The 14,288-nt window shown below is 40.3% G+C and overlaps 1 pseudogene; it reads right to left on the bottom strand.

Moving 5' to 3' along the window:
* Positions 1-5,111: 5,111 nt before the first annotated feature.
* Positions 5,112-5,672, bottom strand: LOC123083955 (chitinase 6-like; annotated as a pseudogene).
* Between the last annotated feature and the right edge of the window lie 8,616 nt (positions 5,673-14,288).

Below are 14,288 nucleotides of genomic sequence, written 5' to 3'. Positions count from 1 at the left end.
ATGGTCACCTAGACAGCACAAATTTGCAATGAATAAAGCACTAGAACAAAAACTAATTGGACCAATGGAGGAGTCACATACCAAGAAACAATCCCCCAAAGCAGTTTTGTGAGAGGTGCTTTCAGCAAGGAGATCGAAAATCATAGCAAAATGAGCTAGAACTCGTGCTTGAGCTGGATGGTGATTTTATTGGGAGGAAGAAGAAGTGTGTGGGTGCAGGAATAAGTGGAGGGGAGCCACCATGGGCCCACGAGGCAGGGGGCGCGCCCAGGGGGGTGGGCGCGCCCTGGACCCTTGTGGCCAGGTGCCAGCTCCCCTGATGTGTTCTCAGTGCCAAATATTCTCAAATATTCCAGCAAAAATCATATTAAATTGACAGGGCATTTGGAGAACTTTTATTTTCGGGGTATTTTTATATTGCACGGATAATTCAGAAAACTGACAGAAAATACTATTTTTATTTTATTTCAACTAAATAACAGAAAGTAGAAGGAGGGTACAGAAGGTTGTGCTTTCTAACTTCATCCATCTCATGCTCATCAAAAGGAATCCACTAACAAGGTTGATCAAGTCTTGTTAACAAACTCATTCCAAATAACATGGAACCGAAGAAATTTCGAATAACACTATGTTACCTCAACGGGGATATGCACATCCCCAATAATAAGAATATCATATCTCTTTTTGACAGTAGGAAGAGAAAATTCAAAACCTCCAAAAATAATTGATGGAATTTTTCCAATAGAATTGATAATGTGGACTTGAGGTTGTTTCCTCGGAAAGTGTACCGTATGCTCATTACCATTAACATGAAAAGTGGCATTGCCTTTGTTGCAATCAATAACAGCCCCTGCATTATTCAAAAAAGGTCTTCCAAGAATAATAGACATACTATCGTCCTCGGGAATATCAAGAATAACAAAGTCCGTTAAAATAGTAACATTTGCAACCACAACAGGCACATCCTCACAAATACCGACAGGTATAGCAGTTGATTTATCAGTCATTTGCAAAGATATTTCAGTAGGTGTCAACTTATTCAAATCAAGTCTATGATATAAAGAGAGAAGCATGACACTAACACCGGCTCCAAGATCATATAAAGCAGTTTTAACATAGTTTCTTTTAATGGAGCATGGTATAGTTGGTACTCCTGGATCTCCAAGTTTCTTTGGTATTCCACCCTTAAAAGTATAATTAGCAAGCATGGTGGAAATATCAGCTTCTGGTATCTTTCTTTTATTAGTAACAATTTCCTTCATATACTTAGCATAAGGATTCATCTTGAGAATATCAGTTAAACGCATACGCAAGAAGATAGGTCTAATCATTTTAGCAAAGCGCTCAAAATCCTCATCATCCTTTTTCTTGGATGGTTTGGGAGGAAAAGGCATGGGTTTCTGAACCCATGGTTCCCTTTCTTTACCGTGCTTCGTAGCAACAAAGTCTCTCTTATCATAACATTGATTCTTTGATTGTGGGTTATCAAGATCAACCGCAGGTTCAATTTCTATATCATTATCATTACTAGGTTGAGCATCATCATGAACATCTTCATTAACCTTATCACTAGGTTCATGTTCATTACCAGATTGTGTTTCAGCATCAAAAATAGAAATATCATTGGGATTCTCAGGTGTTTCAGCAATAGGTTCACTAGAAGCATGCAAAGTCCTATCATTTTTCTTTTTCTTCTTTTTAGAAGGATTAGGTGCATCTATATTATTTCTCTGAGAATCTTGCTCAATTCTCTTAGGATGGCCTTTAGGATACAAAGGTTCCTGAGTCATTTTACCAGTTCTAGTAGCCACTCTAATAGCATAATCATTATCCTTACTATTCAATTCATTGAGCAAATCATTCTGAGCTTTAAGTACTTGTTCTACTTGAGTGGTAACCATAGAAGCATGTTTACTAATGAGTTTAAGTTCACCTTTAACTCTAGACATGTAATAACCCAAGTGTTCAAGCATATCGGAGTTGTATTTCAATTGTCTACCAATATAAGCATTGAAGTTTTCTTGTTTAACAATAAAATTGTCAAACTCATCTAAGCATTGTCTAGCAGACTTATAGTGAGGAATATCACTTCATCAAATCTATAGAGAGAATTTACCTTTACTACCTGTGTCGGGTTATCAAGACCATGAGTTTCTTCAATAGGTGATGCATTAAGATCATATATTTCTTCAACAGGCGGTAAATTAAGACCATGTATTTCTTCAATAGGAGGTAAATTCTTAACATTTTCAGCTTTTATACCTTTTTCTTTCATAGATTTCTTTGCCTCTTGCATATCTTCATGACGGAGAAATAGAACACCTCTTTTCTTCGGAGTTGCCTTAGGAATAGGCTCAGGGGTTGGCTCAGGAGCTGGCTCAGGAAGTGTCCAATTATTTTCAATTGTCAACATATTATTCTATAGAATTTCAGCTTCATCTGGTGTTCTTTCCCTGAAAACAGAACCAACACAACTATCCAGGTGATCTCTAGAAGCATCGGTTAGTCCATTATAAAAGATATCAAGTATTTCATTTTTCTTGAGAGGATGATCAGGCAAAGCATTAAGTAATTGGATAAGCCTCCCCCTAGCTTGTGGGAGACTCTCTTCTTCAATTTGCACAAAATTATATATTTCCCTTAAAGAAGCTTGTTTCTTATGAGGAGGGAAATATTTAGCAGAGAAGTAATAAATCATATCCTGGGGACTACGCACACAACCAGGATCAAGAGAATTAAACCATATCTTAGCATCACCCTTTAATGAGAACGGAAATATTTTAAGGATATAAAAGTAACGGGTTCTCTCATCATTATTGAACAGGGTGGCTATATCATTTAATTTTGTAAGATGTGCCACAATAGTTTCAGATTCATATCCATAGAAAGGATCAGATTCAACCAAAGTAATTATATCAGAATCAATCGAGAATTCATAATCCTTATCAGTAACAAAGATAGGTGAAGTAGCATAAGCAGGATCATATTTCATTCTAGCATTTAGAGTTTTTTGTTTAAGCTTAGCTAATAATTTCTTAAGATCACTTCTATCATTGCAAGCAAGAAAGTCTCTAGTGGTTTCTTCATCCATAACATAGCCCTCAAGCACAACAGGCAATTCATATTTATTGGGAGAGCCTTCATCATCACTTTCATCAATATTATCAGTTTCAATAATTTCATTCTCTCTAGCCCTAGCAAGTTGTTCATCAAGAAATTCACCAAGTGGCACAGTAGTATCAAGCATAGAAGTAGTTTCATCATAAGTATCATGCATAGCAGAAGTGGCATCATCAATAACATGCGACATATCAGAATTAATAGCAGAAGCAGGTTTAGGTGTCGCAAGCTTACTCAAAACAGAAGGTGAATCAAGTGTAGATCTAGATGGCAGTTCCTTACCTTCCCTCGTAGTTGAGGGATAAATTTTTGTCTTCTCGTCTTTCAAGTTCCTCATAGTGACCAGCAGATATAAATCCCAAGTGACTCAAAGAATAGAGCTATGCTCCTCGGCAACGGCGCCAGAAAATAGTCTTGATAACCCACAAGTATAGGGGATCGCAACAGTTTTCGAGGGTAGAGTATTCAACCCAAATTTATTGATTTGACACAAGGAGAGCCAAAGAATATTCTCAAGTATTAGCAGTTGAGTTGTCAATTCAACCACACCTGGACAACTTAATATCTGCAGCAAAGTACTTAGTAGCAAAATAATATGGAAGTAACGGTAACGGTAGCAAAAGTAATATTTTTGGGTTTTGAAGTAATTGTAACAGTAGCAACGGGAAAGTAAATAAGCAAAGAACAATATGTGAAAATCTCGTAGGAATTGGATCAGTGATGGAGAATTATGCTGGATGCGGTTCATCATGTAACAGTCATAACATATGGTGACACAGAACTAGCTCCAATTCATCAATGTAATGTAGGCATGTATTCCAAATATAGTCATACGTGCTTGTGGAAAAGAACTTGCATGACATCTTTTGTCCTACCCTCCCGTGGCAGCGGGGTCCTAATGGAAACTAAGGGATATTAAGGCATCCTTTTAATAGAGTACCGGACCAAAGCATTAACACATAGTGAATACATGAACTCCTCAAACTACGGTCATCAACGGGAGTGGTCCCGATTATTGTCACTTTGGGGTTGCCGGATCGTAACACATAGTAGGTGACTATAGACTTGCAAGATAGGATCAAGAACTCACATATATTCATGAAAACATAATAGGTTCAGATATGAAATCATGGCACTCGGGCCCTAGTGACAAGCATTAAGCATAGCAAAGTCATAGCAACATCAATCTCAGAACATAGTGGATACTAGGGATCAAACCCTAACAAAACTAACTCGATTACATGATAAATCTCATCCAACCCATCACCGTCCAGCAAGCCTACGATGGAATTACTCACGCACGGCGGTGAGCATCATGAAATTGGTGATGAAGGATGGTTGATGATGACGATGGCGACGGATTCCCCTCTCCGGAGCCCCAAACAGACTCCAGATCAGCCCTCCCAAGAGAGTTTAGGGCTTGGCGGCGGCTCCATATCGTAAAACACGATGAATCTTTCTCTCTGATTTTTTTCTCCCCGAACACGAATATATGGAGTTGGAGTTGAGGTCGGTGGAGCTCCAGGGGGCCCACGAGGCAGGGGGCGAGCCCAGGGGGGCAGGCGCGCCCCCACCCTCGTGGACAGGGTGTGGGCCCCCTGGCCCTGATTCTTTCGCCAATATTTTTTATTATTTCCAAAAATAATCTCCGTGGAGTTTCAGGTCATTCCGAGAACTTTTCTTTCTTCACATAAATAACACCATGGCAATTCTGCTGAAAACAGCGTCAGTCCGGGTTAGTTCCATTCAAATCATGCAAGTTAGAGTCCAAAGCAAGGGAAAAAGTGTTTGGAAAAGTAGATGCGACGGAGACGTATCACCTGCATATAGGCTTCTTGCATTAGGGGGCTTTTTTTTGCCCGTTGTTTGGTTGCGTGCATTGGCTTGGCAGATGCAAGTGCCCGGTTTTTGGTTGCATACAAGCAACATGATTAAGAGATAATACCTACATATGACACACCTTAAAGTAGAGTTCTTGACGTCACAAGAAACTAGTTCATCACGCAGCCGTCAGACTCCGGGTGGACGCAGAACTGCTGGCAGAACTGCTTGTAGTAGGCGACGCGGTCGTTGACGGTGCTGGGGTTCTTGCCGTTGCACTCGAGCACGCTGTTGATGGCCCTTATGGTGGAGCCGAACCCCTATGATGGCGTCGTGCACGCAGTTCATCCAGTACCAGAGCGCCGCTTGGAATGCCAAGACGAAGCTCCGCGCCACCGCGTCTGGGTCGTTGAGCCTGTCGAAGCCGAGGCTCTGCCCTGCCGCACCGTAGTTGTACTTGTTAGACTTAGAGATATTTGATTGTAATCTTAACTACTTATCTCTTCCTCTCCCTTGTAACTTCCTATCTCTTATCCTGCCGTATCCTAGCGACCGGTAGGTATCTTGTAAACCACGGCAGGGGTTATTCCGGCCCTCGATCAATATATACCCGCGGCTCCTCTATGGAGGAGTAGGAACGCTTCCACCAAATCAATCTTACATGGTATACAGAGCCAAGTCTCTTCCTATCATCTAGCGAAACCAAAACCCTAACACCCTTCCATCGCCATGGCTACGAGCTCGAGCGCCGTCGGCCTCAACCTAGGTGCTCCACCAACAGAGAAGCTCGCAAGGTGGAACTACCTCCTATGGAAGGCGCAGGTCATGTCGGCACTGCGAGGCACGCAAGTGACCGGTCTCCTCGATGGCAACGACGCCGCACCACCGAAGACAACAGAAGTCACCAAGGCGGATAAAACCACGGCCATAGAGCCCAATCCTCTGTACGGCCCGTGGTTGTCAAAGGATCAGCAGGTTCTGAGCTACCTGCTGAATTCTCTCACTCAGGAAGTTCTTGCGCAGGTCATCGGTAAGGACAGTACCTTTGATCTATGGACTGCTCTTACCACTCTATTCGTTGCGCAGTCACAATCCCGCATAACCAATCTGCGGATGGCCATCTCCAACACCAAGAAAGGTAACATGTCAAGCAACGCCTTCATCGCCAAGATGAAAAACCTCAGGGACGAGCTAGCTGCGGCTGGGCGTCCGGTAACCGATCCGGAGATGGTGGACTACATCCTTGTTGGCCTTGATCGGGACTATGACCCCATCATGACAGAGGTCGGTGCCATCAAGAACTCCATCACCGTCGACGACCTCTTCACGCAGATTGTTGCGTTTGATCAGCAGATGGAGATGCTGGGGGACGGTCCAGCAGGGTTCCGCTCCTCTGCCAACGCCATCTACAGAGGGCACGGGCAGTCTCGTGGCAGGGGAGGCCGTGGCCGAAGCAACAGAGGAGGACACGGTCAAGGGAATTGCTCTTCTCCTTTACTTTTATCGCTTGGGAACCGCCACTATCGTGCTTAGCATGGAAGATGTTGATAACTGATGGTCATGAAGTGAATAAGAAGGGTGCATGTCCCAAAATAATCATTTACCTCTGTTCTAAAAATTGAGCTCTGGCGCCTCTACAAACCACTGCTTCCCTCTACGAAGGGACTATCTATTTAACTTTTATGTTGTGTCACCACCTTCTAAAAACAAGTGCCAGAAACTGAGTAGAGCACATCTGTCATGACTTATGCATTGTGTGTAGCTAATGTCAGGTGCATCATGACTGGATCTTTTCTACCATGAATTACAATGTTTAGTCGTTGCTTGAACTTTGGAGGTGCTCTGCATTTATGTTTTGCGGTCTTAGAAACGGCTAGCGAGATACCACTATTGTCATGTTATATCATGGTTGTTTTGACAACGTGTTGCCGTTTGAGATATCTTATTATTGCTCGCCAGCTGCTTATGTCATTGATATGAGTTAATATAATCTTTAAGAGTTATTGTCGGCATGGTTAGTTATAATGTTTGCTGAAAACGTGGGTGTTGTTTAAGCTTATTTATGCAAACAAGAGCAAAAGAGTTCGTAAAAGTTTTTCTTTTTCACTTTCAGGTTATCAACTGAATTGCTTGAGGACAAGCAAAGGTTTAAGCTTGGGGGAGTGATGCGTCTCCAACGTATCTACTTTTTCTCACGCTTTTCCTCTTGTTTTGGACTCTAATTTGCATGATTTGAATGAAACTAACCCCGGACTGGCGCTGTTTTCTGCAGAACTACCATGGTGTTGTTTTTGTGCGGAAATAAAAGTTCTCGGAATGGAACAAAACTTTGCGAGGATTTTTTATAGCAATAATGAGAATTTCTTGAGCCAAGACCCACCAGAGAGGGGGCCCTGGGTGGGCACAACCCACCAGGACGCGCCCACCTCTCCTGGCGCGCCCAAGTGGGTTGTACCCACCTGGTGGCCCCGCAGACCTCAACCCTGACACTATAAATTCCTATGTTCGGAGAAAAAATCGGGGAGAAAGCATTATCGTGATCAACGAGACGGAGCTGCTGCCAAGCCCTTTTCTTCCTCGGGAGGGCAGATCTGGAGTCTGTTTGGGGCTCCGGAGAGAGGGATCTTCATTCTTCGTCATCACCAACCCTTCTCCATCGCCAATTCCATGATGCTCCCCACTGGGAGTGAGTAATTCCTTCGTAGGCTCGCTGGTCGGTGAGGAGTTGGATGAGATTCATCATGTAATTGAGTTAGTTTTGTTAGGGCTTGATCCCTAGTATCCACTTTGGTCTTAGATTGATGTTGCTATGACTTTGCTATGCTTAATGCTTGTCACTTTGGGCCCGTGTGCCATGAACTTAGATCTGAACCGTTTATGAATTCATCATTATATCCATGTGTTAGATCTGATCTTGCAAGTTATAGTCACCTACTACATGTTATGATCCGACAACCCCGGAGTGACAACAACCGGGCCCACTCTCGGTGATGATCGTAGTTTGAGGAGTTCATGTATTCACTATGTGTTAATGCTTTGTTCCGGTTCTCTATTAAAAGGAGGCCTTAATATCCCTTAGTTTCCAATATGGACCCCGCTGCGACGGGAGGGTAGGACAAAAGGTGCCATACAAGTTCTTTTAATAAAGCACATATGGCTTTTTACGGAATACATGCCTACATTATATCGATGAACTGGAGCTAGTGCCGTATCGCCCTAGGTTATAATTGTCACATGATGAATATCATCCAACAAGATATCGATCCAATGCCTACGAATTTATCTTATATTGTTCTTACTAAGTTACTACTGCTATCATCACTGTTACACTTGCTACAAAATTAATGCTATCATTGTTACTGTTACTATTGTTGCTGTCACTACTATCAAAACTATCAAACTACTTTGCTACTGATAACCTTGCTGCAGATAATTAATATACAGGTGTGGTGAATTGATAACTCAGTTGCTAATACCTTCAAATATTATTTGGCCCCCTTGTGTCGAATCTATAAATTTGGGTTAAATAATTTACCCTCAAAAACTATTGTGATCCCTTATACTTGTGGGTTATCAAGACCTTTTTCTGGCGCCGTTGTCGGGGAGCATAGCTATATTTGTTGAGTCACTTGGGATTATTATCATATTATCACTATGAAGAAACTGAAGGATCCAAAGACTAAGATATTTCCCTCAAAGACGAGGGGACGTAAGGAACTGCCATCCAATTCTGCTTTAGATTCACCTTCTGTTTTGAGTAAACATGCAACACCACCACATGCTATTAATTTTGATATGCCACAAGTTATTGATGATGCTACTTCTACTATGAATGATGCTTATGATGATGCTAGTACTTTTCTTGATAATGATGATGTGCCACTTGGTGAATTTCCTGATGAACAAATTGCTAGAGTAATACGACATGATGTTGTTGAATCTGATGATGAGCTTGAAATTGAAACTCCTGAAACACCTGCTAAAACTAGCCTTCCTAGATATGAATTGCCTAAGGTACCAGAAGTTTATGTTATGAGTGAAGAAACAACTAGAGATATTCTTGCCTGGAATGATAGAGATGATCTAGAGAAATTACTACAAAAGTATAAAGAAAAATCTCTGAATGCTAGAATGAAATGTGATCCTAAGTTTGCTACTTCACCTATCTTTATTGATGATAAGGATTATGGATTCTTTGTCGACCCAGAGTTAATTACTTTGGTTGAATCTGATCCTTTCCATGGTTATGAAACTGAAACTGTTGTGGCACATCTTACTAAGTTGAATGATATAGCCACCCTTTTTACTCATGATGAGAAAACTCGCTACTACTTTATTCTCAAGTTATTTCCTTTCTCATTAAAGGGTGATGCTAAAGCTTGGTACAATACTCTTGCTCCTGGTTGTGTGCATAGTCCCCGGGATATGATTTATTACTTCTCTGAAAAATATTTTCCTGCTCATAAGAAACAAGCTTCCTTACAGGAAATATTTAACTTTGTGCAAACTAAAGAAGAGAGATTCCCACAAGCTTGGGGGAGGCTTTGCCAATTACTTAATGCTTTGCCTGATCATCCTCTTAAGAAAAATGAAATACTTGATATCTTTTATAATGGACTAACCGATGATTCTAGGGACTTCCTAGATAGTTGTGCTGGTTGTGTTTTCAGGGAAAGAACTGTTGGACAAGCTGAAGAATTATTGAATAATACATTGAAAAATTATGATGATTGGACTATCCCTGAACCACCGCCTAAACCCAGTCCAAAGAAGAGGGGTATATTATATCTCGGTCCTGAAGATATGCAAGAGGCAAAGAAATCTATGATGAAAAAGGTATTAAAGCTGAGGATGTTAAAAATTTACCTCCTATTGAAGAAATACATGGGCTTAGTACATTGATACGTCTCCAACATATCTATATTTTTTTATTGTTCCATGCTATTATATTATCTGTTTTGGATGTTTAATGGGCTTTAATATGCTCTTTCATATTATTTTTGGGACTAACCTATTAACCGGAGGCCTAGTGCTAGTTGCTGTTTTTTTTGCCTATTTCAGTGTTTCGCAGAAAAGGAATATCAAATGGAACGAAACCTTCGCAAGGATATTTTTTGGAAAAAACGCAATCCACGAGACTTGGAGTGGACGTCAAGGAAGCAACGAGGCGGCCACGAGATAGGAGGGCGCGCCCCCCACCCTCGTGGGCCCCTCATAGCTCCACTGACCTACTTCTTTCACCTATATATACGCTTATACCCTGAAAACATCTAGGGGAGCCACGAAACCACTTTTCCACCGCCGCAACCTTTTGTACCCGTGAGATCCCATCTGGGGCCTTTTCCAGCGATCTGCCGGAGGGGGATTTGATCATGGAGGGCTTCTACATCAACATCATAGCCTCTCCGATGATGTGTGAGTAGTTTACCTCGGACCTTCGGGTCCATAGTTATTAGCTAGATGGCTTCTTCTCTCTCTTTGGATCTCAATACAAAGTTCTCCTTCATTTTCTTGGAGATCTATTGGATGTAATATTCTTTTGCGGTGTGTTAGCCGAGATCATAATGAATTGTGGGTTTATGATCAAGATTATCTATGAACAATATTTGATTCTTCTCTGAATTCTCATATGCATGATTTGATATCTTTGCAAGTCTCTTCGAATTATCGGTTTAGTTTGGCCTACTAGATTGATCTTTCTTGCAATGGGAGAAGTGCTTAGCTTTGGGTTCAATCTTGCGGTGTCCTTTCCCAGTGACAGTAGGGCTAGCAAGGCACGTATTGTATTGTTGCCATCGAGGATAAAAATATGGGGTTTTTATCATATTGCTTGAGTTTATCTCTCTACATCATGTCATCTTGCCTAATGCGTTACTCTGTTCTTATGAACTTAATACTCTAGATGCATGCTGGATAGCGGTTGATGTGTGGAGTAATAGTAGTAGATGCAAAATCGTTTTCGGTCTACTTGACACAGACGTGATGCCTATGTTTATGATCATGCCTAGATATTCTCATAACTATGCGCTTTTCTATCAATTGCTCGACAATAATTTGTTCACCCACCGTAATTTATGTTATCATGAGAGAAGCCACTAGTGAAACCTATGGCCCCGGGTCTACTTTACATCATATTAGTCTCCCTTCAACTAGCTATTACTATCTATTTTATTTTGCAATCTTTACTTTCCGATCTATACAACAAAAATACAAAAAATATTATCTTATTATCTTTATCAGATCTCACTTTTGCAAGTGGCCATGAAGGGATTGACAACCCCTTTATCTTGTCGGTTGCAAGGATTTTAATTGTTTGTGCAGGTACTAGGTGACTTGCGTGTAGTCTCCTACTGGATTGATACCTGGTTCTCAAAAATGGAGGGAAATACTTACGCTACTTTGCTGCATCACCCTTTCCTCTTCAAGGGAAAACCAACACATGCTCAAGATGTAGCAAGAAGGATTTTTGGCGCCGTTGCCGGAGAGATCTACGCTCAAGTCAAGACGTACCAAGTACCCATCACAAACTCTTCTCCCTCGCATTACATTATTTTCCATCCGCCTCTCGTTTTCCTCTCCCTCACTTCTAAAACTATTTCCGAAAACCTTTGCCTTTTCTTCGCCCTTCTTCTGTTCGATCTTGTGTTACCATGTGCCTTCTTTTTGCTTGCATCTTCGCTTGCTAAAAGTTTATGGATCCTCATCCTCTTGCTAATCTTTTTAAAAGATCCAATTATGATGAACCAATTGCTAGTAAGTTTTGTGCACTAGATTATCTTTATGAGGTTTTGCTTGAAATTCGTGAATCTGAAAAGTGTGATAAAGTGTTGAAAGAAGAAACTTATGAAGTGATTCACGATAGCTCATTCAATAAAAAGCATGATTGCAATGATTTTACTATAGATTCTCTTGATGTCAATTGTGCTAATAATATGCAAAACCCTAAGCTTGGGGATGCTAGTTTTGCTATGTCTACTACTTGTTGCAATGATCATGATTGGGGTGATTCTTCTTATGATCTTGAAAATTTATTTAAGCCCCATGATGAATATGAGATTGATAATAGTGTTTGCAATAATATTGAAAGTGGGTTTGGAAGAGTGTCAACTTTAGATCCCACATATTTGTAGAATGTTCAATCTCATGGTATTTTTTATAAAAGTTGGTTTGGAGAGGTCATGACTTTAGTTAATGATAATCCCACTATTTTGGAAGAGTGTCCACTTTGCATACATGTGGATCATGTTAAGAAAAAATTATGTGAGAGCTATATTGTTGAATTTGAATATGATCTCACATGTAATTATTATGAGAGAGGAAAATATGGTTGTAGAAATTTTCATGTTACTAAATTACCTCTCGTCATGTTGAGATTGTTATTGTTTCTCGCTTCTTTCTTGCATATCCTAGTTTTTGCTTGTCTTGATAATTTATTTCCCTATAAGATGCCTATGCATAGGAAGTATGTTAGACTTAGATGTGTTTTTCATATGCTATATGATGCTCTCTTTGTGCTTCAGTTCTTATCTTTCATGTGAGCATCATTAAATTTATCAGTGCCTAGCTATGGGCGTTAAACGATAGCGCTTGTTGGGAGGCAACCCAATTTTATTTTTGTTTTTTGGTTTTTGTTCCTGTTTAGTTATAAACAATTCATCTAGCCTCTATTTAGATGTGGTTTTATGTTTTAATTAGTGTTTGTGCCAAGTAGAACCTTTGGGAAGACTTGGGTGAAGTCTTTATGATCTTGCTGTAAAAACTAGAAACTTTAGCGCTCACGAGATTAGCTTTCATTTTTTACTGGAGAGTGCTTTTAGGTCGATTGTTTTTGCATATGAATAATAGATAAATTACTCATGTCCACTAATTTATTTAAGAATTGTTTCAGTTCGAGAAGTATTTATTTGATCCAGATTGCTACAGACTGTTCTATTTTTGACAGATTCTGTTTTTCGTGTTTTGTTTGCTTATTTTGATGAATCTATGGCTAGTATCGGGGGGTATGATCCATAGAGAAGTTGGAATACAGTAGGTTTAACACCAATATAAATAAAGAATGAGTTCACTACAGTACCTTAAAGTGGTGGTTTGTTTTCTTATACTAACGAAGCTCATGAGATTTTCTGTTTAAGTGTTGTGTTGTGAAGTTTTCAAGTCTTTGGGTAAAGATTTGATGGATTTTGGAATAAGGAGTGGCAAGAGCCTAAGCTTGGGGATTCCCAAGGCACCCCAAGGTAAAATTCAAGGACAACCAAAAGCCTAAGCTTGGGGGTGCCCCGGAAGGCATCCCTCTTTCGTCTTCGTCTATCGGTAACTTTACTTGAGGCTATATTTTTATTCACCACATGATATGTGTTTTGCTTGGAGCATCTTGTATGATTTGAGTCTTTGCTTTTTAGTTTACCACAATAATCCTTTCTGTAAACACATTTTGGAGAGACACACATGAATCAGAATTTATTAGAATACTCTTTGTGCTTCACTTATATCTTTTGAGCTAGATAATTTTGCTCTAGTGCTTCACTTATAGCTTTTTAGAGCACGGTGGTGGTTTTATTTTATAAAAATTATTGATCTCTCATGTTTCACTTATATTATTTTGAGAGTCTTTTAGAATAGCATGGTAATTTTCTTTGGCTATAAAATTAGTCCTAATATGATAGGCATCCAAGATGGGTATAATAAAAACTTTCATATAGAGTGCATTAAATATTAATATTAGAGTCGTGCTAGCTGAGTAATTGTGGAATTGAGAAATACTTGTGTTGAAGTTTGCAAGTCCCATAGCATGCACGTATGGTAAACGTTGTGTGACAAATTTGAAGCATGAGGTGTTCTTTGATTGCTTTCCTTATGAGTGGCGGTCGGGGACAAGCGATGGTCTTTTCCTACCGATCTATCCCCCTAGGAGCATGTGTGTAGTGCTTGGTTTTGATGACTTGTAGACTTTTGCAATAATTATTCGAGTTCTTTATGACTAATAGTGAGTCCATGGATTATGCGCACTCTCACCCTTCCATCATTGCTAGCCTCTTCGGTACCGTGCATTGCCCTTTCTCACCTCGAGAGTTGGTGCAAACTTCGCCAGTGCATCCAAACCCTGTGATATGATACGCTCTATCACACATAAGCCTCCTTATATCTTCCTCAAAACAGCCACCATACCTACCTATTATGGCATTTCCATAGCCATTCTGAGATATATTGCCATGCAACTTCCCACTGTTCTGTTTATTATGACACGCTTCATCATTGTCATATTGCTTTGCATGATCATGTAGTTGACATCGTATTTGTGGCAAAGCCACATTCATAATTCTTTTATACATGTCACTCTTGATTCATTG

Source organism: Triticum aestivum, chromosome 4A (genome assembly GCF_018294505.1).
Source record: "Triticum aestivum cultivar Chinese Spring chromosome 4A, IWGSC CS RefSeq v2.1, whole genome shotgun sequence".
NCBI classification, from domain to species: Eukaryota; Viridiplantae; Streptophyta; class Magnoliopsida; order Poales; family Poaceae; genus Triticum; species Triticum aestivum.
Note: the sequence above shows the minus strand (reverse complement) of the source record. Positions and strands in the feature narration are given on the sequence as shown.